Source organism: Dermacentor andersoni, chromosome 9 (genome assembly GCF_023375885.2).
Source record: "Dermacentor andersoni chromosome 9, qqDerAnde1_hic_scaffold, whole genome shotgun sequence".
Lineage (NCBI taxonomy): Eukaryota > Metazoa > Arthropoda > Arachnida > Ixodida > Ixodidae > Dermacentor > Dermacentor andersoni.
Window position 1 is genome coordinate 68,876,828 of NC_092822.1, and position 26,644 is coordinate 68,903,471.

Genomic DNA, 26,644 nt, shown 5'->3' on the forward strand with positions numbered 1-26,644 from the left:
ACAGCGACGAGCGACGGGTTCGCGCGACGGATCGGGCCGTCGCTTGAACAGATCGCTCGGTCTTGTCGCGCGATCGCTCGGTTTTGCAAATCTAGAATTCGTCGCTCGTCGCCCGGAAGTGCTATGAGCGACTAGCCAATAGCGCAGAGCTGGAACTGGATGTACATAACTCCAGTACTTCCGATTGTCGCACGGAACGAGCAAACGATTGAATTTTTATAGGTGCAAGGATAAGAACCTACTGCAAGACTTTCAGAAATATTTTATGCTGCTTTTTACAGTAAAATACATCAACTTAAGTTAATAAAGCACGTGTCACGCTAGTTTCGGCACCTATATTGCTGCCCTCATACCGGCAACACTGGGGAGACGTCGCTCGAAGTCATCGCTCGCATGGGGTGCAACTTGTAGGCGACGAGCGAACGCGACAGCCATCTCCGTCGCGTCGCTTGTCGCTGTCGCGCGCAAGATCGCTTGCATGGGGTTTATACTTCAGACCCAGAGCTTCAACTTGAAGGTGGCGTGTGCCCGTGGCACACGCCATCACTTTCTGACATGCCCTACTGCTTCCAAATCGCAGTGTACTGTCGTACTCCTTCACTTTCGTTAGTTCGAACTTTCGTTAATTCAAACTGAAGCGGCTTCCCCTTGCGGTTCGAATTAACGAGCTTTTACTGTATATGTGTGTGACGTGTGATGCGCGACATGGTGTGGTGGTCGGGACGGTTAGGAGCAGACGACAAGGAGTGCGCGCGCCGAGGCGAATTCCGTGCTGGGAGAAAAACGACAACGCCGAAGAGCGTCACAGCTGTTCACAGCTGTTCAATTCAATTTTGATTATAACCTTTGATTTCTTTTGTCAAAAACTTGCAAAAAAAAAGAAGCTTGCATTTGACAAAATGCCAACTTCCCATGTTGAAATGCAGAAGACTGCAGCACCATGTACAGCCTATGTAAAGGCCTCGTGTAGTAGCTGGCAAGAACTTCCACATTATGCTTGTCGAAAGATGCCCTGGATACATTACAAAATCACATAAGAATTAGTTTTCACGGCCAAAGCACGACAATGAGGTGCACAGCACATCCAAACATATACAGGTGTTGCTATCACTAGGTCGAAAGCACCCATTAATAGGACATATCTGTAGCCCAGAAAGTGATGAAATATACATTTTTAAACAACACCAAGTTCCTGGCAATGCTCTCCAATTCACATTGATTGAAACCCTGCCACAGCTTGTTTTATTAGTTCGCACCTGACCCAAATGCATCACATCTGCTATTCGACAACTATATTTCAGTAAAGTCAAGCACATATGCAACAATCCTAGGTTGGCGAGTTCTGAAGCATTTATAGTGATGATGCATTTCTCTGCCATTTAAAGATAAAGTTTAGGACTACTGCCAATACTCATAATTATCGTAATTCTGCACAAGTCTTTGCCAAAGTGCTGTAGTTTTTCACGTCTTCGCAAAAGTAACACCAATAGATGCGAGAAAATTTTTTCAGCACAACATGCTCCAATTATGGGATGTTACCTCTGGCAACTCTACTAGAAAAGAAACATAAGTACTTTCACATTGACTGCATTTTGTTAACTGCGATGTTTGTTCTAGAGAGAATAGGCTGGGCTCTGACAAACAGCTAGATCATGGCTAAAGCCACCTGAAACCAGAGTCCAACTCTTGGAGTTGGTCATTCCTGCGCGAGGCCTCTCGTATTGTTTCACGACGAGGCTTAAAAATACCCAGAACTGTACGTGTTAAGCACTGCATTTTTGACAGGAGGATGAAAGCTGTATGTATGCTGTGATGGAAAGGAATAGGTGAAAGAATGTGTCCTGATGTTCCTCTCACATTTGGTCTGTCATTAGGAAGTATCTTTAACGGATAATTCAAGAAATTCATCTGCTAGTATCTTAAGCCGGTTCCAAAGTGCAGTATGCACTTTGTGTTGTGCATGCCCAAAATACTCAACTTCGTTTTAGGGTGGAATGGATAATGTGGTCGAGAACAAGACACCTCAAGTGCATAAAAATCCGAGAATTAAAAATTGTCAGATCCAGAAATTTTACAGATTTCATACGTACAGATCAGTAGATCTGAGGAAACCATTTATAACATCACATGGGGCACAAGAGAAGCTTTAGACAGGACTGAACAGTCCTGGTTGATATAGGCTCATAATTTCTCAAGTACTCCAGTTGCTTATCCAATTTATAGCTAGTTGGCCATTAAGGGATCTGAATGCATAAACTGGACGCACAATTGAGCAGTTCAAGTCGTAGCACTAGGCAATATATTTTTAGGCCTGAATTGGAGCTTTCATATTGTTAGGAAGAGGAAGCCTGACACTCAAGTATATAGAACTATATACACAGGAAAAGGTTGGTGATAAACGCACAGTCTGGTACAAAGGTCACAGCTCCAGCAGACAGCCTGCCACTTCTTCTTTGTCACGCTCTAGCGCACATGGGCCTGTCCGAATGCACCATAACAATATGAATCTGTAACACATTTCAGAAACCAGACGTGCATTTAAAAGGTCACTGCCTGGATAGGTTACCGAAAAGAAGTTCATGCTGACAACTGGATTCAGGCCCTTTCTATATTACAACCAAATTAAGTCCTGTATGTTATAGTGCATGAAAATGAGTGTATAATATACAAATACAGTAACTCTTACTCTGCCAATATCAAATTTTTAACACTGTTCAGATGAAATATTCTGCATATATTGAGATAGTTTTTTTAGAGAAGCTGTGCCACATACATGGAAGTGTTTTCCATTCATCTATAAACTTCAATCATCTGATTACACCACTCTTCTCTTGCCAGTCATGCTTCCATTTAGGCAGTTCTGGAAATCTTTTTTCCCCTCTAACAAGTGACAGCAGTACAGGGACATTTTGTTTGCCTGAAGGCAAAAACCTTTTTTTTTCTTTATTTAAAGTAGGATGGTCAAAAAAGTTGCCTTCAAGAAAGCCACGCACATGTAAAAAAAAAAAGAAATAAATGCAGTCAATATTACTGCTTATGCATTGTTAATTTTCATGTTGTGAAGTGATGTGAAACAACATTCAAGAAATTGTTCATATGTATTGAAATGTCAATAAATTACGCAGCATATATAGCGGCTTCATCAAACGTCAACATGACTTTCCTAAAGATGATCTCACACTATGGAGCATCAAAACACAACCTTTATTCAAAATTCACAGGCACTCATTGTCCTTTGGCGACCTGTCAGTGGACACACATACCACCTAGGTGCTTAATCGGCTGCTACCTGGACGGTACTTATTCAATGTGATGCAATTACTGTATATAAGACGCATGTAGTCTGACTGCCACAGCATAAACATTCGTAACCTACACCTACAGACTCACTAAAATTCACTAAGAGGCAGCAAAGTCAAAGTATGGTATAAAAGCCAACCAGAAAGACTCAGTTCTGGGGGCAGTTCAACGTTTTACAATAAAGGCTGGAATGAAGCATAAAATGGTTTCCAGAAACACAGCATAAGAACCATACCTTCAAGACATCTTCGAAGAACAGTATATTAGACATGTTTACTAAATTAATGTAAAGAATACTGGCTTGACAAACTGAAATAAAACAGTAATTCTAGGTGTGCCATGTAGTACAGTAATGACAACTAATGAATACCAGAACGTATAAAGTGAAAACAAATAAGATTTAAGGAAATGAACTCACAATTGGGAGATGTACAATGCAAGAAGGTCTTAAAGCCAGATAACAGTCTTCCAAAAGATCCAGAGATGTCCAATCTTTGTGCATTACCTGCAACCATTTGGGTTAATTGCATCACTTTCTCTGAACACCACAACATTGAAGATAAGTGCAAAACGACACATTTCTGATTTGTGGCACATCATGTCACAATAACCATAATGTTAAAGGACACTGAATAAAAGCCCTATATCAGACCACATCTATCATAAATCACCCTGACTTCTCTTTCTTCATAATACTAATCCTAGATATCCACCATTTCAGGTAACACCATATAAGCTAATTAAAAAAAAAATGTGCTTCAAGGTATCAGTATCACAAGTGGAAACACTGCACTTATTTCAGTACGTCTTGCGCATGTGTTACGTTGGGCAGAGTAGTATTTGGTGTAGTCACCATATCTTGACTACAGTTTTCTTTTTCTTTTTGCTAAACACATAGGATAACAGACAGAAAGCCAATGTTTAAATGAGCAAAGCATAAATGTACTATCACCTGCTGTTTTTCACTGTCACTATTTTCACTCTCACTATCACTTGCGTGCGTTTTTCTCGTGTTGCTCCGACCACCGCGTGGCGCACTTCGGTCCGTGTTCGCTTTTCTCTGGCCGAGTGGATTTTCGCCTGGCAGAGTTTTGGGCACTTTCTGGCTAGCAGACGAGAAAAAGAAACTATCGTCACTCGCCGTCATCACCGTGGGGACTCGACGAATTGCACCGTGTTCGCTTGAGCGCAACCTCTCCGGAAAGTCTTGTCTTGCCAGTGTAAGATACCGAGCAGTATGCGCACGGTTCTCGGTGGACCAATCGTCTCACGTGTTTTTCGATATTCTTTCGGTAGCTACATTAAGTGCCCAAAGTAGGCATTCAATTGTGGCCAATATACTTTCACTTTTTCATTTCGGTGCCCCAGCCCCACAAAGGAAAGAAAAAGACATTGCTGTGGCACAGCGAATTGTCGCATGGTGAAAGTTCGATTTTGTTACTTCTTCTTTTGTGGACAGTATGGGCCACGGGACGCTTCAGTTGCCAGATAGTCTGATTATATAGTGTTATGATAGCAATTATATGAGCATTCCAGGTGCACTCCTGCCGTCTTCGTCTCCCTCTTGTTTCATATAAAGTCCAAGGGCAATAACATCGTGACCGCGTGCTGTATGTGCGAGTGAAAGCGTAGGGAGGGGATGGCGGTTGGAATGGGTGAGATGACGATGGCTGCTCAGTCTTGTGTGCGCAAAAGAGAAAAGCGGGGAGCAAGCGCGCCGCCTTCCGTCGCGTGCGATATGTTGAGATGAGTGGATGGAATGGGGGTGGGATCTAGGATTCTGTGAATCTCTGATTGCGCAACATGTTTATTTGCCTTGTTTGATGCATTGTATACAGTGACATATTTCTTAGATACGTAGATTTATTGGAGACTTGTACGTATGTTTAAATATCTTGTTGCGGGGTTTTGTGTATACGTGCAGTGAACTTTGTTTCCAGTGACACTTTTTTTGCCTTTAATAAAGCTGTATCTTCACATTTCTATATTCCATTGTATCTTCGCATTTCTAATGTACGAAGGCGAGTAAAATAAAAGTGAGCCAACCCACCCCGTTCAATTGTTCGGTCCATTATCTGCGAGGCATGCACGTGAAATAGAGGCATCTCTCTATTACAAAAGTAACACGTAGGTGTGAGTATCAAGGTTGTTTAATGCTCTCATACACTGGGTTGAACATGGTTGTGCGACATAACAGACACTCTAGAAGTTGAGCAGCGTGGTGCCCTGAGGTTTTTGACAGCTGAAGGTATTTCCGAAAACGAAATTAGTCGCCGTATGGCTGCCGTGTACGTTGAACATTTCATTTCATTGGCCACTGTGAAGCGTTCGAGCAAACGGTTCAAAGAATGACGTGAAAGTTGCAATGACGATCCAAGGCCGGGCCAGAGCCATCGCGCAATCACCCCTAACAAAATTGCGAAGGTTGATGAGCTGATTTGACAAGAACGGAGGATAAGCATCGATGAACTGGCAGAGCGTGTGAACATCAGTCATGGTTCGGTTCAAGCCATAATTCATGAACATCTCGGTTATCCGCTCTTGTGTGCACAATAGTTGCCCAAGATTTTGAACTACCGCCAGAAGACAGAGAAGTTCAGCGCTGCCTTGACTCATCTGATCCGGTATCACAATAAGAGTGACAACTTCTTGTCTTCAATTGTGATCTGGGATGAACCATAGTGCTACTTCTACGAGCCTGAAACACCACAGCAAAGCTTACAGTGGAAACATTAGAATTCACCACCCCCAAGAAAGGAAGGGTCGTCATTACCGCCGGAAAGGTGTTGTTGACTTTTTTTTTTTGATCGTCAGGGGCCATTACTGATAGAATTTGCTAAATCTTGAGAGCCTATCAATTTGTTTAGTTATTGTAAAATGCCAGATCGGTTGTGTGTCACAATCAAGAACAATCTACATGGAAAATTGACGAATGGGGTCATCTTGTTCCATAACAATGCCGTCCCCATGTCGCTGATGTGGTTAACACAAAACTGGCAATGTTCAAGTGGGAAACGCTGCAACATCCACCATGCAGCTCAGACCTGTCGCCTTGCGACTTTCACTTTGTGGAGCATGTGAAAAAACAGTTCAAGCTAACCAGATTCATGTTGGATGATGACATGAAGGAGTCAGTTGCAGACTTTTTGAAGCAGCAACCCAAGGAATTTAATGAGACGGGAGTCATGCGACTCGTTAGACAACGGGACAAATGTCTAAATGATCATGGAGACTACTTTTAAATAAGGTACTCAGTTTGTCACATATTCACACTGGCTGACTTTCATTTGACTCGCCCTTGTTTATTTTGCAGAACTCTTGCTCTTTATACATGCTCTCTGTTTCAGCTATAATTTCGGCGCAATTACTCACGATACACGACCGGTGACAGATGCTCCTGCGTAATACATTGAAACAAATGACCGCGTCATTGACATTTTTCACTGGTCGTTGCTTATGCACAAGAATCTAAACAAGGTTCTTGAATGACAAAGTTTCATTACAATATTTGTCCTCAGCTTGTTAATTTCATGGCCTTTACATTATTTATATCAGCGGCATGCACTGCCTTGCTGGTTTTGAACTTATATAGTTCTGAAGGTCGTGTAATATTTTATTTACTTATTAAATACAGAAAAAACATGGAAGCATTAATATAGGTTATTTTGGGCAAAATTTTTGGCATATACAAGTACATTCTTTTATGAAAAAATACATATTTTACTTGTTTTGACATTGTGTAGCATTCAAGAATTCATTTGCAGCATCTTTAGCAATGACAATGCAGTTATTATTCATGTATTTGATCCCCAGACAAATTGTTTGAGAGGAAGCTTTTGCTCGCGCCCAACTCCAATGCGGCCTATTCAAATACATGTAAAACACAAACGCTTTTCTGTGATAACCCCCGGATCACATTTAATGAAATTTGTTGCATTTGACAGAGAAAGTTAAATTGTAGTGTCGGTTGGAAGAGACATTTCGATTTAGAGCCTGAACATTGTTTAAATATTTCGAAAAACTCTAAAGTTAAAAAAAATAAAAAAAAATGGAAGCACGACGTTTACAAACTAATAGCTCTGCATCAAGTACACATGTCGCTGTTCAGTAAACGGCATCCATTATAACAGTCAAAGTGGACAAATTTGGTGTGTCAATTCGTATCGTACGTGAATTGGCTACGTTGTGTACAAGGATTCTGCGAAAGTCGTATTTCCATAATGCTAAATTTCTTGAGATTCACGTGTAACATAGAAATTTTGTCCGCTGTAGGTGTACTATAAGGTGCAATTCACAGAATTGTGATATCATTTTTCCTAGCTGAGTTACGTAGTTTTAAATTTCAGATTAGATTTCTGAAAATTTGCGATTTTGGTGAATTTTTAATAAAGAATTGACAACCTAAATGAAAAGTTCGAAGCCAGCAGTCACTAGAATTTAAGTTTTTCTTTTAAATGCAACAAACCTCGTCAAATTTGGTGCATTAGTTGCCGAGAAAAATGAATTCTTCTTTTACATGTATTTAGATACGAGCACCCGAGCTAAAGCTTTCTCTTAAGGAGGAGACCGAGCTGCAATGTGAGCCCCCCCCCTCCCCTCCCCGAACAAAATTTCTGGCTACGCCACTGTCTGACAGGATATGAAAAATTGCAAAGCCACTGGTTGCACCTGTGCGAAGATGCCAGTTTGGTAGAGTTTTACACATGCCAAAATATTAACACCGGCAGAAACTTTAAATGCCAGACAAAACACAGAAAACTTTTTCCCTCAGCTGCTGTGGCTTTCTTTTTCTCTCTTTTTATTATGAAAACACAAAGCATGTGTCATTACAAAATGCTTGGACTTGGAGAACACAGCCCACACATTCTTTATTTATATGGATTTCTCAGATTTTCAATACCGACTTTAAAATCAATTTGTGGTATCTGAATGTTTGCCCATATTCAAAAAATTCTTGTAAGTGCTGTCTGTGAATGCCATCGCCAGAATGATTGTCTAGTTATCACAGTGATTGCTATCGCAATTAGGGGGCACCCAAACACCAGTAAATGAGAGAATGTTCCAAGCAATAAGTTTTCTGAAAACAGGTCCTCATCTCCCAGATACAACTTCTGGATGATGCAGTTATACAAACAGAACAAAGTTCAGAAACTATCATTCCATTTCATGAGCAGCAAGTAAACTGAAAATCCAGAAATATATGAAAAATTACCTTTTCAACAAGCATACAAATAACTCGATGAAAGACATGCCGTAAAGAAGTGCTTCCAAATACTTTGGTTATAATTTCTCGGCAAAAGTCGTGCTTTAAACAAATCTTGGAAGGCTGTCAAATGCAACGATTTATGCAAACTGTTGTAACACATCATCGGGATAACACAAGCCACCACAATACTAATCATCCAAGGTCATCAAATACAGAATTGGTACCATTCTTGAGAAGCAACTGCGAACACTGGCACTGCAAACAAGTTCAATTTTGCTGGAATGTATATCGCAATGCCTACCAGTAGCTTACAGAACCAAACTGTGCACACCGCAGATGAATAAGTATACTGAGAGCATATGACTTAAAGGTGCTGCTAAGTGTGCATTAACATAGTTCATGACTTGATTGTCATGAATGACATATATGACATGAGGTGATGGCGTCGAAGTCATTTCTCAAGGGTATGTATTGGGATATGTGTGGCGAGACACACGTGCACGTCTTGTCAGTTATATCATGTCATGCAATTTATGTCATGTCATTCAAATCCAACTACCTTATATATCAAGTTGAAGAGACCACGACAGCAACATGTCATTCATACCATTTATGTCACGGCAAGCACTTGATGACATTGAAGTCATGACATGCACTTGTATGTATTGTGATTCATGTCATGAAATCCATGTCATGACATGCATGTCAGTCATGCCACGACATGCATGTAATCCATGTCCGACCATGCATGAACTTTATTCATATCCTGATAATAGTGAGTTAAAGAGAAACAACCACGATGGCATCATGTCATTCCTACCATTTATGCCATGACATGACATTCATGTATGCATGTATTTCATGCTGCCCCATGCCTATTCTGATATATATATCCAGTTGACGAAACGATGACGACGGCGGATTGGGCGGACTGACAGACAGATGGATGGCTGTCTACACTCAAATGTCTGAAGTTTGCAAAGAATGCTTCCCATTAACAAAGGCACGTCCCTGACCTTTAGGGCTTCTTCCCTGTGTGAGAGGACATGTGTTTGTAGACGATTTTCTTCTGCAAAAAAGGATGCACCACAGTGCACACAGGAAAAGGGCCGGCCCCCTGTGTGACTGTACACATGCCGTGTCAGGTTGGACCTCTTAGCGAATGTGCTCGGGCAGAGGTGGCACTTGCAGGGACGCTAGCCTGTGTGTGCGTGCAGGTTTTTGTCCATGCAGTGCTTTCTCTTTGTGCTGCAAGTGCACAGCCAGCAATAACGTAGCCCTCCATGTACGGACACGAGTGACCGGTACTGCTTTAGGGACCTTGATGGTAATTGAATCTGCAAAGACACATGCAGCAGCAGAAGACGATTAAAAAGGATTGCCACATTAGTATGCATAATACATGATAACCTCGGACTACTCAACTGACATATTACTGTTGTAGCCACAGTACACTAACATAGTACATGCATCACTCAAGTGTATGCCCTGCGTGCGTTACAAGACCATATGAGAAGTATTTTTCAATGTTGGAGAATAATGTAATGCAATCTACAGCGGGTCAAAACATACTCAACATACGCTACCACTAGGCTGAAAACGCCAGACAACAGGAGATACTTCTATAGCCTTCGTAGTTGTGAAACATTTTTCTTGAAACAGCACAATGTTCCTAGTTGTGTGCTCCAATTTGCATTGACTGCCACACTGCCTCAACATAACTAGCTAGTGTTCACTTCACCCAAATGCATGCCCCACAATTGCCATTCGAACCAATCTAATCATATTCTAGCACACCCTGGCACCTATGCATGGTGCTAGGGTGTTTACATTAGTACAGCTACAATGAGCATGTCATGCTAGCTGTAGCTGCCAGCCCAATTCAGCACACTCCTACAGCCAAGCAGGTTGTCATCGATTAAGGAAAGTGAAGGTGAAAAAAAAAAAGAAACATATCCTACAAAAAAAAGATACACTCTAAATCAGTACTCCATATGCTTCTTAGGAAATTTCAGGTCACGGAGGGATATTGTTCAGATTTAATAAACTGTCCCTAATGAATTATACAGTATGTGCAGAGGCGTAATAAAATCTCAATATATGACCTTTTGAAGACCAACCCATCTCATGAAGCACCATAAGACAACCTTGATTCAGAATACACAGGCACCTGTCCTCCTTTGGCTACCTTTCAGAGGATGCACGTTTCACAACTATGGCCTTTATGAGCCACTACCTGGATGGTACTTAAGTGCCCTGCACTACTGAACATTGGCACTTGTAGTTTGACTGTCACAGCACACCCCTTAGTAACCTGCAGCTACAGACTCACCAAAATGCACTATATGAGAATAGACAGCGTAACAAAAGTGCTAACTTGGTAAGCTCATATCTGGGCCATCACAAAGCTGTACACAGGCAGGCATATGATGGTTGCCACACAAAAGTAAAGGAATCGTACATTCATGGAACTTTCACACAAGAACAGTGTATTAAGCATTGTCTCTAAAGAATGTGAACATTAATGACCTCCTAAGCATAAAAAAAGGAAATATAAAGGATAGTGATTCTAGGTACAGCACGCAGTAATGATAATAAATATCACTTATGTGCAAAAGTGAAAACAAATGCACTTCAATGACCCAAGTTCACAACTGTGATATAACACACAACGCTGAAAGGTGCTGTCTTGAATAACACAGTTGTTCGTTTGATCCAGAATGTCCAGTGTTTGTGCAGTTGCAGCAACTCTTTGGGCTGAGTACGTCACCTTCAATGAACGGCATAAAATTCAAGGTAAGAAGTGAAAAAGCATTCACTGCTAACATGCCAGCATAATCACATAATGACAACCACAACATTAAATGATGTTAAATGAAGCACTATATCAGACCACATTCGCTATTAATTAGCCTGACATCCTTCTTTGTAATAATCCAAAATATCCTCCATTTCAGGTAATGCCATTTAGAGCAATAAAACAAGAAAATGTACTTAAAGGTACATGACTATTGCAAGCAGAAACAACACACATATTTTAGTGTTTCTTGCATATGCATTACCCTGGGCGGACTAATGTTCAGCAGAGTCATCGCAATTTCGGCTACACATTCCCACTGATTCTGCTGATCATGCAAGACACCAGACAGAGGGCCAATGTTTAAAGGGACCCTGAAACACTTATTGAATACCAAAAAAAGTCCAACCTATTAACGAGGCTCCTGTGAAGATGGGAGCCAAATATCATTGCACAGCATGCAGCAAGGAAACATCATCATCATCATCATCCCATCGTAAGTCCACTGCAGTACGAAGGCCTCTCCCTCCAATTCCCAATTACCCTGTGTTGCACTAACTGATTCCAACTAGCACCTACGAATTTCTTAATTTCGTTTCCCCACCTAAACTTTTGCCATCCTCTACTGCGTTATCTTGTGTCAAATGCAGCTAATAGTAGCTTGCTCTTGCCTCTTCAATGTACCCATTGAAAGCAGTTGGCAGACCAATGCTATTGGCTGATTTCGTGATTACGAGAACATCTTCAGTACTGTACAATTGTTAATTTCGAGCTAAATAAATGAAAAATATTTATATATGTCTGTGACCCCAGACAGAAAAATAATTTCATCGTTACAATGCATGTAGCTGTGTCTGCTACGCGTGGTCTCTAAGATGGCAGTGGTGCGCTGCATAGCATAGTCTTCTGCGGCCGCCACGAGGTGCCATGTTGACCGCTTTCACTGCTGTAACAATAAACTCTTGGCCGGGGCTTTGCCCTCTTGGCTTCTCCGCTGTGTAGCTTCCAGTGCAGTAGCAGAGAGGAAGAGAGAATGCCACATATTGGTGCGATAGCTCCACCTATTAGCAACTCCAACTAAATGCTTGCCCCCAGACGGCCGTGCCAAGAAACAACTCGTCCAGGTTCAAGCTTGAAGAAAACAAGGGCCTCCTATCGCGGCATGTGCTAAATGCCTCGTAGGTCTCAAATTGTTGTGATGCTGCGGTGCATAAGCCCAAAAATGAAATAAATATGGATGTCGAACGACTTGTTGTGTACCATTATGCGTGTGATCACGGTGGAATGACACCAATGTATGAATTCATCTTTTGGCAAAAGAAGCGGATGACGCACATCAGCGAGCGACTTCAATAAGAAATTTCGCAGTGGGAAAAGGTGATCACAGACACTATACCGGTATCTTTGAAACACTTTACTCGTGACTTCTTTCTTGCAGGCGAACAGAACGCTCCACTTCAATTTGCAGTGTGCTTTGTTTTAGCAGTCGCCTTATTAAATTATAGCAATGTACACTGAAGTTTCATTTAGTTTTGTTCATTTATAGCTTTCTGCTTCAGCATTAGTATTACTAATGCTTGAAGCAGCAGGAATATACTTGCTAATGTACTTATGTCTGCAGGCACGGTAGCAGGAATGATAACTGCCCCGGAAGGCCGGAAGTTGACGATGACATGTTTTCGTACCATGCTTTAGTTTAGCGGTGCAAGCAGAAGATGCTGCTTTCTCATTCAACGTGTTGAGTTGTCAGTTTAATCGCTTGCAAGAAATTTAGAAGCAGCAGCAAACAGCGCTTGCTTCAGCTTTGGCGCATTGGACTTGTGCATGCATCTAAATTCCATTACAACTGGTTCAGCTCATTTCCAAGTCATGCATTTACACTAATACAAGTGACTTTGCCCAAAAGAAAACCTTCACTAGATTTTGGACGCCTGTTGGAAGAAACTCAACTTGGTCCGACTGGTTGTCATTTACTTCTCGCATTTCACTTGGGTTTGAGAATTTCTACGGGCAGCGGCTGTCTGCTGTGTTCACAAGCCCAAGCCCTACATTGAAGTGTACTGCAAGCATGAACAAGCACCAGACATCGGACGCAGACAACCTTACCACACTTATCAGCTAACTATAGAAAGAAAGGTGCGGCCCCGGCTCACAAATGGAACTCTCATTTGTTTTTATCCCAAGACACACTGAGCAGGTAACATTACAGTTTTTAGCCTCAGTGCAGAATATCCGTATTTAGCTTCTGCAAGGAAGAGAGACGTTACTGCTTATATACTGTGAGGTGTCCTATGTGATGTACTACAACACGAGCCTCAGTGCGGAGTTGCCTATGCAGATCGAAAACAGTTGAGTATCGTAATTGTACTAGTGGAGCAACGCCGCGAACAAATGCTTGCACATCTTGGAGGCCCGCTACGCACAAGCACCTCCCCTTTTTAAACATCCACCTTGTTTGCCAGGCTTTGCTTTAAAAAAAAATATAGTCCGATGTGGCTTGCTGGGCAGGCCGGATGTTGGCACGCAGAGCACAATGATTTCTGTGGTTTCATATCTGAAATCTTTGAGACCGATCAAAATAAGGTAATCGGCAGCAAGGACCCTTCCGGCTCCAACAAAACACTTCGATTCTTCATCAGAAACGAGAAATGTGTGAGTGCACCACAAAGTGAAAGCACCGCCGTGAACCGGGATGTTGTAGCCACCTTTGTTTATTTGGACAGTGTTGCCAGCACAAGTAAGGGTCTCTGGAGTTGCCAAAAGGTGAAGGACTCGAAAAATTTTTGCATCATGAGATTTGCGGCATCAGAGAACAATGCAGAAAGAGCCCTATGTCCCTGTCTTGTGCACCATGCTATGTCCCTGTCTTGTGCACCACCATGCACCAAACGTGCCAATGTGTTATGATGATGACGCATAGTGTCTATTGGCATAGTGCTCATTGGTGTATTGCAGAGTTTATGAGCAAAAAGCGTCATGCATGTGGTGACAAGTTACCAATGAATAGCGATTGAAATCGAATAACGAAATGTGAAAGGTAGATGTCAAATGGCTGTGAAGAGGCCTAAAGGCTGTAAAAAAGTCAGTCGATGCAAAAGCACGTAAAATATATGTGAAAAAAAAAAAAAAAAGAATGGTTAGAGATGTTTGCTATGACCATAGAAGTTTCGTTATGAAGGAATGATGCAGTAAAATGAGTCGATGACACTAGCACCTGTGCCTCAACAGGGCCTTTGAATGCGAGTGGTGAGAGGCAAATAATTTTTCAAAATGCTGTCACAGCAGCAGCCCCTACCGAGAAGGTGTGCTATGAATCCCTTGATCAGATAACTTGCAATAAACCAACATCATGTAAAAACTTCAGAACTCCCTTACTGTCAAAACACGCTTCTATGCTGAGAAACATTGCCAGGTGAAGGGGCAAACCACCTTTCCTCTTACCTTTTAATTCCCGACACTAACAGGATGTGAAGGACTGTCAGCATCTTGTCACATGTATCAGAGACAGGAGATGCATCACTGGTCAACATGCAAAAGAGAGTGCCAATATGTGTGCCCTATCCTAAGGCTCCGGACAAGCCGCGATTGGAATTTGAACCTGGCAACGTTTAGGGTTAGAACTTTATCTAGTGAGGGGAGTCTAGCAGTGTTATTGGAGGAATTAGAGAGTAGTAAATGGGATATAATAGGGCTCACTGAGGTTAGGAGGACAAAAGAAGCATATACAATGCTAAAAAGCGGGCATGTACTGGCTACCGGGGCTTAGCGGAGAGACGAGAACTAGGAGTCGGATTCCTGATTAATAAGGATATAGCTGGTAACATACAGGAATTCTATAGCATTAACGAGAGGGTAGCAGGTCTTGCTGTGAAACTTAATAAGAGGTACAAATTGAAGGTAGTACAGGTCTACGCCCCTACATCCAGTCATGATGACCAGGAAGTCGAAAAGCTTTTATGAAGACGTGGAATCGGTGATGGGTAAAGTCAAAACAAAATACACTATACTGATGGGCGACTTCTAAGCCAAGGTAGGCAAGAAGCAGTCTGGAGACAAGTCAGTGGGGGAATATGGCATAGGCTTTAGGAATAGCAGGGGAGAGTTATTAGTAGAATTTGCAGAACAGAATAATATGCGGATAATGAATACCTTCTTCCGCAAGCGGGTTAGCCGAAAGTGGACGTGGAGGAGCCCAAATGGCGAGACTAGAAGTGAAATAGACTTCATACTCTGCGCTAACCCTGGCATCATACAAGATGTGGACGTGCTCGGCAAGGTGCGGTGCAGCGACCGTAGGATGGTAAGCCTTCGAATTAGCCTAGACTTGAGGAGGGAACGGAAGAAACTGGTACATAAGAAGCTTATCAATGAGTTAGTGCTAAGAGGGAAAATAGAGGAATCCCGGATCAAGCTACAGAACAGGTATTCGGCTCCAATTCAGGAAGAGGACCTTAGTGTTGAATCAATGAACGACAATCTTATGGGCATCATTAAGGAGTGTGCAATAGAAGCCGGTGGTAACCTCGTTAGAGAGAATACTGGTAAGCTATTGCAGGAGACGAAGGATCTGATTGAGAAATGCCAATGTATGAAAGCCTCTAACCCTACAGCTAGAATAGAACTGGCAGAACTTTCCAACTTCATCAACAAGCGTAAGATAGCTGACATAAGGAAGTATAATATGGATAGAATTGAGCATGCTCTAAGGAACGGAGGAAAGATAAAAGCAGTGAAGAAGAAACTAGGAATAGGCAAGAATCACATGTATGCGCTAAGAGACCAAGCCGGCAATATCATTACCAGTATGGATAAGATAGTTCAAGTGGCTAGGAGTTCTAAAGAGATTTATACAGTACCAGTGGCACCCACGACGATAATGAAAGAGAGAATAGTCTAGAGGTATTCGAAATCCCACAGGTAACGCCGGAAGAAGTAAAGAAAGCCTTGGGAGCTATGCAAAGGGGGAAGGCAGCTGGGGAGGATCAGGTAAGAGCAGATTTGTTGAAGGATGGTGGGCAGATTGTTCTAGAAAAACTGGCCACCCTGTACACGCAATGCCTCATGACCTTGAGTGTACCGGAATCTTGGAAGAACGCCAAGATAATCTTAATCCATAAGAAAGGGGACGCCAAGGACTTGAAAAATTATAGACCGATCAGCTTACTGTCTGTTGCCTACAAAGTATTTACCAAGGCAACCGCGAATAAAAACAGGAACACTTTAGAATTCTGTCAACCAAAGGACCAGGAGGATTCCGTAAAGCCTGCTCAAGAATAGACCATATTCACACTATCAATCAGTTGATAGAGAAATGTGCGGAACATAACCAACCCTTATATATAGCTTTCATTAATTACGAAAAAGCCTTTGATTCAGTCGAAACCTCAGCAGTCATGGATGCATTACGGAATCAGGGTGTAGATGAGCCATATGTAAAAATACTGGAAGATATCTATAGCAGCTCCACAGCCACCGTAGTCCTCCACAAAGAAAGCAACAAAATCCCTATAAAGAAAGGCGTCAGACAGGGAGATACGATATCTCCAATGCTATTCACAGCACGTTTACAGGAGGTATTCAGAGGCCTGGAGTGGGAGGAATTGGGGATAAAAGTTGATGGAGAATACCTTAGCAACTTGCGATTCGCTGATGATATTGCCTAGCTTAGTAACTCAGGAGACCAATTGCAATGCATGCTCACTGACCTGGAGAGGCAAAGCAGAAGGGTGGGTCTGAAAATTAATCTGCAGAAAACTAAAGTATTGTTTAACAGTCTCGGAAGAGAACAGCAGTTTACGATAGGTAGCGAAGCACTGGAAGTGGTAAGGGAATACATCTACTTAGGGCAGGTAGTGACCGCGGATCCGGATCATGAGACTGAAATAATCAGAAGAATAAGAATGGGCTGGGGTGCGTTTGGCAGGAATTCTCGAATCATAAACAGCAGGTTGCCACTATCCCTCAAGAGAAAAGTATGTAACAGCTGTGTCTTACCGGTACTCACGTATGGGGCAGAAACCTGGAGGCTGACGAAATGAGTTCTGCTTAAATTGAGGACGACGCAACGAGCTATGGAAAGAAGAATGATGGGTGTAACCTTAAGGGATAAGAAAAGAGCAGATTGGGTGAGGGAACAAACGCGGGTTAATGACATCTTAGTTGAAATCAAGAAAAAGAAATGGGCATGGGCAGGACATATAATGAGGAGGGAAGATAACCGATGATCCATTAAGGGTTACGGACTGGATTCCAAGGGAAGGGAAGCATAGCAGGGGCAGGCAGAAAGTTAGGTGGGCGGATGAGATTAAGAAGTTTGCAGGGGCAACATGGCCACTATTAGTACATGACTGGGATAGTTCGAGAAGTTTGGGAGAGGCCTTTGTCCTGCAGTGGGCGTAACCAGGCTGATGATGATGATGATGAACCATACTTAAAGAGTTTTGGTCCAGGGAGGAATTGGACAATGAGCAAGAAACCACATACACATGTGTACTAGAACTCCGAAACCGATTAGATGATCCTAAGATGACCAAAAATAACCTGTCTGTTGCATTTTCACTATAGATGGCCAATTTTCTAAGTTTTACTTAAAGGGACTCCGAAACAATTTTGACGATTTTGTACAAATGTACTGAGTCGTTAGGGTAGGTCCTTCTGATGATTAATTGACGCATCTAAGTGCCCAGTGTAAAGCCTGTATTTAATATTATTGTAAGGATTTAGAAATGTGTATCGCTACCGATCGCAGCACGTCACTCGGCTGCGTTTTCAGCCGCGCCTTATTATGCGATGCGAGGTGACCATATAATGCCAATAGGGCGAGCTATCCGATTGGCTGCCCAGGGCACGTCATCGATAATTTTTCAGTCTTTATGGAGAACAAATGTTGTTCGTAATGGTTGGAACGTTAGCTAATTTGTTTCTATAAAAAAAGAAAGTAACAGAAAGAGAATGCATGGACACAATTTATCACTACACTCAGGACTTCTGGCACACAGCAAGTGCCGTCCGCTTGTGTTACAATGTGCTCTGTGTTGACGAGAACTCCACGGTCAGTGTTGGTCTTGATCTTTCTTTTTGTGGGCATCATGGTCCACCCTTGTTACATTGTGGGCTGCAAATGCAGCGGCTGGCAATAGGTCAAGCTGCAACACTGGGTCCCTCTGCAAGGCAGCGGACGAGCGAAGTGGGTGCAGCGCATCGGACTGTCTGTATCCAATCGACATCAGGATTTGTGCTTTACAGCCATCACTTTATGCCAGAAGATTACTACCACAATGGTTTTTCGCAGGTCCACTATTTGGGGAAATGCAAGTGCGAGCGGATGTTTCACGGGATGAGCAGAGGCACAAACGTGAATGGTATGCACAGTGCAGCCACCTCGTGCCACAGAACCGAACAAACACAGAAGAGTACTCTACTCTGCTTTGTGTAAACTTTTGGCAGGAGCGTAATCGTGAGCACATTGTTTTTCTAAGAGTTTAAAACGTTTTACACATGGTTAGAGCAATATTAGCTCTTTAGCTGGACTGTGCACACCAATCAGGCCACTCACGTACACCTACGCTAAAGCTCCTTCATCACAGCAATAGTAGTATATGGAGCGATATTAGTTTATGCCTCCACCGATCTGCCAAAATGTCCAGCTCACCTGTGGTTACAGAAATACTGGACATGCTCCGTGCTACGACACAATGCTCACAATGCACGCTGCTTTGATAGCTCTTGCTTGGCATCGATTGCCAGGCAACTGGCAGAGAGGTTGGAGCAGCTTTTTGCGCTGGCTCCGTGACAACAGGAGGTAGATGACACGATGTCCCACCAAGGTGCAGAGCCAGTGAAGACGGAACTTAGCCACGATCACTCGGTGAACGAGTTGAGAAGAAAATGGCTATGGAGGAGGGTAACTGTCTAATAAATAAACCATCTGCAGCTCTCTTAATATGAGCTGAAATGAAGGCGCTAAAATTACGGAGGACAAAGAAGAAACACACACACACACAGGGCGCCTTACCATTCGGACTTGAGAATTTTACAAACGCGGTTTCCATGACCGACTGAGGGGTTGAAGCCTCCGAAAAGAAGCCTCACATCTTCAGGTAGGAGCTTACGCGGCGCCCTGTGTGTGTGTGTTTCTTCTTTGTCCTCCGTAATTTTAGCGCCTTCACTTCAGATCATGCTTAACCAACACGCCCAACTATCCATCCTAACGTCTTAATATGAGATGCTTCACACAAATTGTGGTGTGAACGATTTATTGCTGCTGTACCCTATGTGTCTACAAAATTTTTCTGAACCATTTCAGGGACCCTATAATATTATGGAGTTTAGTAATGGTTTTATTCTAAGTAGTACATTGCCAATAGCTCCCAAATTTCTTCGGTCGGAAAGGTTTCATATCTGGAAGGTACCGCCGTGGTAGAGTTGTTCGATTCTGTTGTTAAGGGTGGGGCAATATGGTTGGCATGCATATTACCTTCAATGCTTTTGTGTACAGGCACCCAGCATATGATGACATGCTGGTTAGACATATATTTTGTGCACAGGACTGAATAAAGCCCACTGAGCACATGAGTCTTGCATTTATAGAATGTCATTAGGGAGCTTATAACACTTGAGGACTCTAAATATAACAGCTTTCTGTAGCTTTGCTTTCTTAACTTAATTCACAGCTGACATTATTGCATAGGCCTCCAGAGTAAAACCAGGGTGTCTAACAAGTTGACATTTTTAAATTCCCTCTGTTTTCCAGGTTTTCCCTGAGCCCCTTTGCAAAATTCCCTGAATGATCCAGAACTTTGTTTTATGTCAAGACGGGCTGACACCATGTTGCCCGATGCTTTCACTCTCTAGTAAGCATTTTGAAAAAAAAAATTGATTTAATCCAGTTTTGAATAGTAAGGCATAATATCAATTTTATTCAAAAAGAAAACTGAAAGAAGGTGGTAGTAAAATGAACAGTGGAAAAAATGCTAAAACCCATTCCAAATAGAGTCGAAAATTTTCAAATACGAATGAAAGGGAGATGCATACAGAAGTAAATATTTTCGAATATGAGCTATTTCTATCAACTGATAGCAAACTCACCAGTATGAGGCCTGAACTTTGTCACAACTAAGGTTCTCTCTCAGCAGCTGGGAAGTCAACCTCAACTGTCCTGACATACTCTGAGCCCGGACACAATATCTCAGGCTTGGGTTTAACTGCTTTAAAGAGTTTATTTTGGTTTGGATGAGGGACACCTGCATCTCGGCGTCAGCCAACACTGTGTTTTCTTGAGCTCCAGCTCCTTCAAAGAGGTGGTGGCATGCTTTCTTTCTTGTTACTTCCTCAGTGCGTCGGCCCTTTCTGTTCTCATCCTCTTTCCGCCACATGTTAACCCCATGGATCATTTGAAGCATCCTCTTGGTCAGTTGTATGGTAAACGCCCAATTTTTTGGATTCCTTAGGAGCTGCGAAAACATCAGAAAAATCGGGCAGTCCGAAAAAAATGAATGCATGTCTTTAACTGCCCTTAACTCTTTTGTTACCACGCATGTCAAAATCGATCACCAGTGATCGATACCTTAGACTGCCGATTTCGACATGTTGGAGCCGTTTCATATCCACTTAAGGCCATCCAGTAGTTAGTACAGGCACAGAACTTTCAGAATCAGTTAAAATTTTCGCGCTCTGATGATTTTGTGATTTTTGATGGACCTCTTTGCGAACAAATGTGTGTATGTTGTAGCGAAAAGAGCCGCGTTTAAGAAAAAGCATTTCGCTTACGATTACACTGCGCTAGCATCAAAATTTTGTAATCAAATGACTCCCAGTAAGTGAAAAATCAAATCATATCGCTGGCTTTGCAATCCGACAGTGCTGGGCGGTGATAATTAACCGAAAATGATGCCGGCTGTTCAGTAGTGAGCTTTGGTTTGGAGTCAGAGTTGTTTTATTCCACCAAAGTGTATTTCTGAAGGTCCACCGCATGTCTAGCATGTGGTCCTGGCATTTTCAACCAGTTTCCAAGAGTATTGGTTTCACTTCTCTCGTAAAATCCAGTCAAGGGGCGCTGCCGGTGTCACTGCGCACTTATTGAAAGTGGCTCCCACTGCGCCATCCCACGCGGCTGCGTCGCGGGAAAAGCATCGTGCTCGAAACTATGCTGCGCCCGCACTTCAATTCAGTAATGAGGACTCGAGTTATGATTCCGAAGATGACAGCAAAGCAGATTCAAGCTCTGACGGCAACAATGTTTTGAGTCAGCATGGGACATCTGCAACTGTTCACCGGTGAGTTTCCGTTACGGCCTTCCTTCCTTGTGCACTTTCTTAAGCTAACTTTCTGAGCCGCATTACGCAATGCGCTGTACTTTGCGAGCTTCGAAGCCAATCGCGAGCATTACAAAGGCGGAGTCGGTGCCACTGCTGACAGCGGCGAATTCTTTCAATGAAAAACACGGCACCGCACGGCAGGAAGCTAGTGAATGTAGAAGCAGCTAGGCCTAATGTTGCGCCGTGGTGGCTACGGCTGGCAGAGGATGTGCGTGCGAGAGCACCGGTTCGAGGCGGCGAGATAATCGAAATGGCGGCGGTGGTGGCTTTGATCAATGCCATTTCAGACCTCCAGTCAGGGCAATATACATTGTCTCTATGGAGTACGTGGTGGTGCCGCGAAACCGTGCGAATTATTGGGCATGTCAGAAAAATCGGGCGTCTGGAAAATCGGTCGTTAACTACTCTGGCAATACGTTGTGCCGATGACACGGCGTCAATGAGTATTCGTTGCGATTAATCTGTTACTGGAGCCAGCATTAGCACGATTTTAGTTCCTTTTCAATAAGGTTACAGCTAATTTTCCCTGACAGAAGCACAAATTCCCCGAGTTTTCCCTGAGTATTTCCAGACTATCCAAATTCCCTGACAATTCCCGGTTTTTCCTGGTTGGTAGACACACTGAAAACACAGTTCCCGGGTGCAGGACACTGGAATCCTGCATAACAGTATGAGACTTATGTGTACCAGCGTACAATTCTGGCCACGAATATTTTGACTGAAGTTCAATAAAATGCATTTGAATATGTGCTTCTGGAGCATATTTTGTAACATCTACAAACAATGCGTTACATTCTATGACATGCCAGTGTCACGGTGGCGAAGACTTCACTGGATAAATTAAATGATGATCAAGGAGTGGGACACTCATTTCTTCGCTGAGTGTCCTCATACGCAGTGAACAGGGTTGTCTCGCGGCAGGTCGGTTCTGAAAAAGTACTGCACGTTGTGTATCATTTATGGTGGAATTTGAAGGACGTGCACAATTTGAGTGCACCTTTAGAAAATATGTAAAGCTGGAATAGGATCTCCGGATCTCTCAGAGACTACTGATTTGACTCTACGAGGAGGCTTGGCACTGGACTTTTCCTGAAGGCACCAATTATGAGGGGAATGCCTAAATCTTTTCATTTTTAAAAATATTTTGAATTAATTTTATTTGGGCAAAAAATACACGGTTTGCCTGCAAGGCAAGGAAAAAGTAAGGCGCATTCCTCCTGACTATTCTGAGGCCTTTCCCTCACTAGAGCAGCTGAAGCTGTAGTTTTCAAAAAAAGAAAGAAAGAAAGCAGAAAATACTTAACAGGGCCCAGCAGTTTCAAGGCACTTGGTGTAGCCGCCTGATAAATTGTGGCGTTGTAGTCTAAACAGGTACATGCAAGGTTCTCACACAGGGCCATAAGGCATTTCCTGTCACTGCCCAAGGTTGCGACAGAATTTTCAGTAGGTTCATTGTTTCGGGAATTTTCTTTTGAGGTATTTTATGTGCGAGATAAATGTTAGCCTGGGGTATTACATTCAAGAATTTGTGCTTGCTCTTCACCAATAGACTTTCTTTATTGAGCTCTATGTTTGGTTCTAGAAACAAGCCCCTCTTTTTTGAGAAAAGGATGCATGTACTCTTTGTAGAAGTTACTCTAAATCTGTTTTCCTCAGCTCATTTTGAAAGAATGTTTAAATCAATCTGAACTTGTCACTTGCAGATTGCAAAGTTACAAGACAAGGCCTATCTAAACATCGTCTATATAGACTAATTGTATGCGGTGTCTCTTAGTGCAAAGTATTTATTTTCACAATGAACAGTGTGCAGCTAAGAGCATCACCTTGAGGATCGCCTGTCTCCTGAATGTACAGCCTGGACAGGGCAGTGCCAACTCTCAAGCGGAATGTGCACTTAGATGGGTATCTCTCAATTATGTTTAGCATGTTTCTGCGAACATCTCTCGAAGAGAGATCCTGTAAAATTCTAAATCACCAGGTAGTGTCGTAGGCTTTTTCCAAGTCTAAAAATGCTGACAAGAAGAATGGTTTGTGTATAAATGCATCTCTCCTATATTTGACTCGATGCGGACAAGGTGACTCGTCGTTGACCTATCTTCCCTGAAACTGCATTGGTACGGATCTAGTAATTTCTCGGTTTCTAAAAAGTAGATCAGGAGCCAGTTTATTTGTTCCAAATGCTTGCACAGACAACTAGTCAGTGCTACCGGGCTGACTACTGGCCACGGATGGGTCTTTTCCCTTTTTAATGATAGGAATAGTAATGGCTTCTCTCCAAGATGACAGAATATGCCCTGCACTAAAAAACGAGGGAGCATCATTAGAGTTTCACAATGTGCAACTTTAATCATCTTGTATGAGATGCATTTGGGTCTTGGTGCAGACTTACTACAGGAGATAAGTGCAGTGCACAGTTGAGCTATATTGAGAGCAGCTGCACCCCTCAGCAAATACACCCAAAGTGCCTCGAGCGGCCAGTTGCACGGCAATTTTGCATGCATTTGTGGGCTTCTTTCACATTCAGAAAAACATTTTTACGTAACAAGTATTGAGCAACAAAAAGCTGTATCAGGAGCTTTTCATGTTGCTTTCGAATTTTCTCATTGACACTTTTCCTCTCACTATAATATCTAATAAGTTGATTAATTAATTAAGACTAATTCAGGGTGTCTACAAAGTTGACAGTTTCAAATTGCCTGAGTTTTTCTGGTTTTCTCTGAGTGCCTTTGCAAAATTTCCCAAGTGACACAGAACGTTGTTTTAGGTCAAGACAGGCTGACAGCATGTCGCTCAATGCTGCCATTCTCTAGTAAGCTCGTTAAAAAAAAAAAAAAGACGACTTAATTTAGTGTGAAAAGTAAGAAGCAGTGTTTATTTCATTCAAAAAGAAAACAGAAGGGAGGGGGTTAGTAAAAGGCACAGGGAATAAAATATGTACGAAAAAAATGGTGAAGCTCATTACAAATCGAGTCGAACATTTTCAAATATGAATAAAAAGAGATGCATACAGAAGCAAATATTTTCGAATACGAGCTATTTCTATGAATTGATAGCAAGCTCATTGGTACGAGGCCCAAACTTTGTCACAAGTGAGATTCTCTCAGAAGGTGGAAAGTCAATCTCAACTGTCCTGACATACTCTCAACCAGTGCACGATGCCTCAGTGTTGCGTTTCACTGCTTTGAAGAATTTATTTTGGTTTCAGTGAGAGACACCTGCATCTCGGCGTCAGCCAACACTGTTTTTTGAACTCAAGCTCTTTCAAAGAAGCGATGGCATTCTTCCTTTCTCATTCCTTCCTCAATGCATCGGCCTTTTCTGTTCTCGTCATCCTTCTGCCGCATGTTCGCTCCCCAGACCCTTTGAAGCATCTTCTTGGCCCGTTGTACAGTGAACGTCTGGTTTTTCGGACTCCCTAGGGGCCGCGAGAACATCCGAAGAATTGGGCAGTCCGAAAAAATGAATGCACGTTTTTTATTGCCCTTAAGTGCTCAAATCGCCACAGGCACGTCCAAAAAAACTCTTAAGGCCAACCAGTACACTTATTAGGCAGATCGGTGCTCTTACTGTGACAGGACATGGCGGGTGCACGCGTGTATAATTAAGGAATACATACTGTGGCCCGTGACAACTGCCTCTTCTCACACTTGTTATGCTTCACCGCGCAGCATTACTGTACTAAGGCCAAGCTGATTTTCGGGAACCGGCATTACACAAGGCGTCGTGCTTTCAGAGCTTCGAAGCCATTGGCGAGGATTGCAAAAGCGGAGTCGGCGCCATTGCTGACAGTGGTGAATTGTTTCAATGAGTGAGTGAGTGCAAACTTTATTTACGTCCTGAGGAGAAAGAATTAAATCAATCCGGGAGCTCGACCTAGGTTTGGGCCGGTAAACACGAGTCCTTCGGCGACGGCCCGGGCCCTCTGGACAGCCTTGGGCTGAGCGATGAGCTCTGGGCTTCTGAGCGCTGAGTACCAGGAGGACTGGTCGGGAAAGTCCGTGCCCACGTTGGCAGGGCAGAGCCAGAGCATGTGTTCTAAGTTGTTGTATTCGTGGCCGCAATGTGGGCATTCAGTAAAAGGTCTGGATTGATCCTGCTTAGTGTCGTTGGCGTGATGTACGTTCTAGTCTGCAATTGTCTGTAAGTGACGACCTGTGCTTTGAGCTTTGGGTGAGGAGGAGCAAAAATTGTTTGTCCTAATATATGAATTGAAGCGATTTCGTGGTATGACACGAGCGGGTCTCTGTACAATGAAAAACATGGCACCGAACAGTAAGAAACTTAACAGCGAACGTCGAAGCAGATAGACCTAGCGTTGCTGTGGTGGTGGCTATGGCTGCCAGTGGATCTACGCATGATAGCACCAGTTCAAAGCAGCGAGTGAATCAAATTGGCGGCGGTGGTGGCTTTGATTTGATTAATGCTGTTTCGTACCTGCGGTTACAGCAAAAAGTCCAGAAAATCGGACAGTGAAGGGTTCTTGCGTCCGAAATTTCAGACGTTCTTATACATTGACTCTATGGCATACATGGCGGTACCGCGAAGCCATCCGAATTATCGGGCATGTCCCAAAAATCAGGCATCCGGAATATCGGCTGTTGAATGTACACTGGCAACTCCTCCAGCCGACAACACGGCGTCAAAGATGATTCGTTATGATTACTCTCTATTACTCGAGCCAGCATTAGTGCGACTTTTGTTCCCTTTCAATAAAATTGCGGCTAATTGTCCCTGATAGATGCATAAACTACCCGAGCTTTCCTTGAGTATTTCCAGACTATTCAAAATCCCTGAGAATTCCTGGTTTTTTTTCAATTGATGGACACCCTGCTAATTATCTAATTAAGCGGAATGAAAAGAAATATATAGTTTGAGTATCTCCAGGCGACGGCAAACAATATTACCTTTGTTCTGTACAGCTATGTGACAAATGCATATTTTGAAACTCTGGCTAAAGTTAGCTGGGACCCCCTATATATAATATGTACAGCAGACTTCCGTTAATTCAACTCCAGCTAATTTGAA

At 42.8% G+C, this 26,644-nt stretch overlaps 1 long non-coding RNA gene across 1 annotated transcript in view; it reads right to left on the bottom strand.

Moving 5' to 3' along the window:
* Nucleotides 1-2,727: 2,727 nt before the first annotated feature.
* Nucleotides 2,728-26,644, bottom strand: part of LOC129384081 (uncharacterized) — a 41,153-nt gene continuing 17,236 nt past the window's right edge. Inside the window, exons 3-4 of the long non-coding RNA XR_011890020.1 lie at nucleotides 9,523-9,843; nucleotides 2,728-3,805 (exon numbers count right to left, since the gene is read on the bottom strand). This is a non-coding gene — a long non-coding RNA (uncharacterized lncRNA). The remainder of the gene's footprint in view (nucleotides 3,806-9,522; nucleotides 9,844-26,644) is intronic.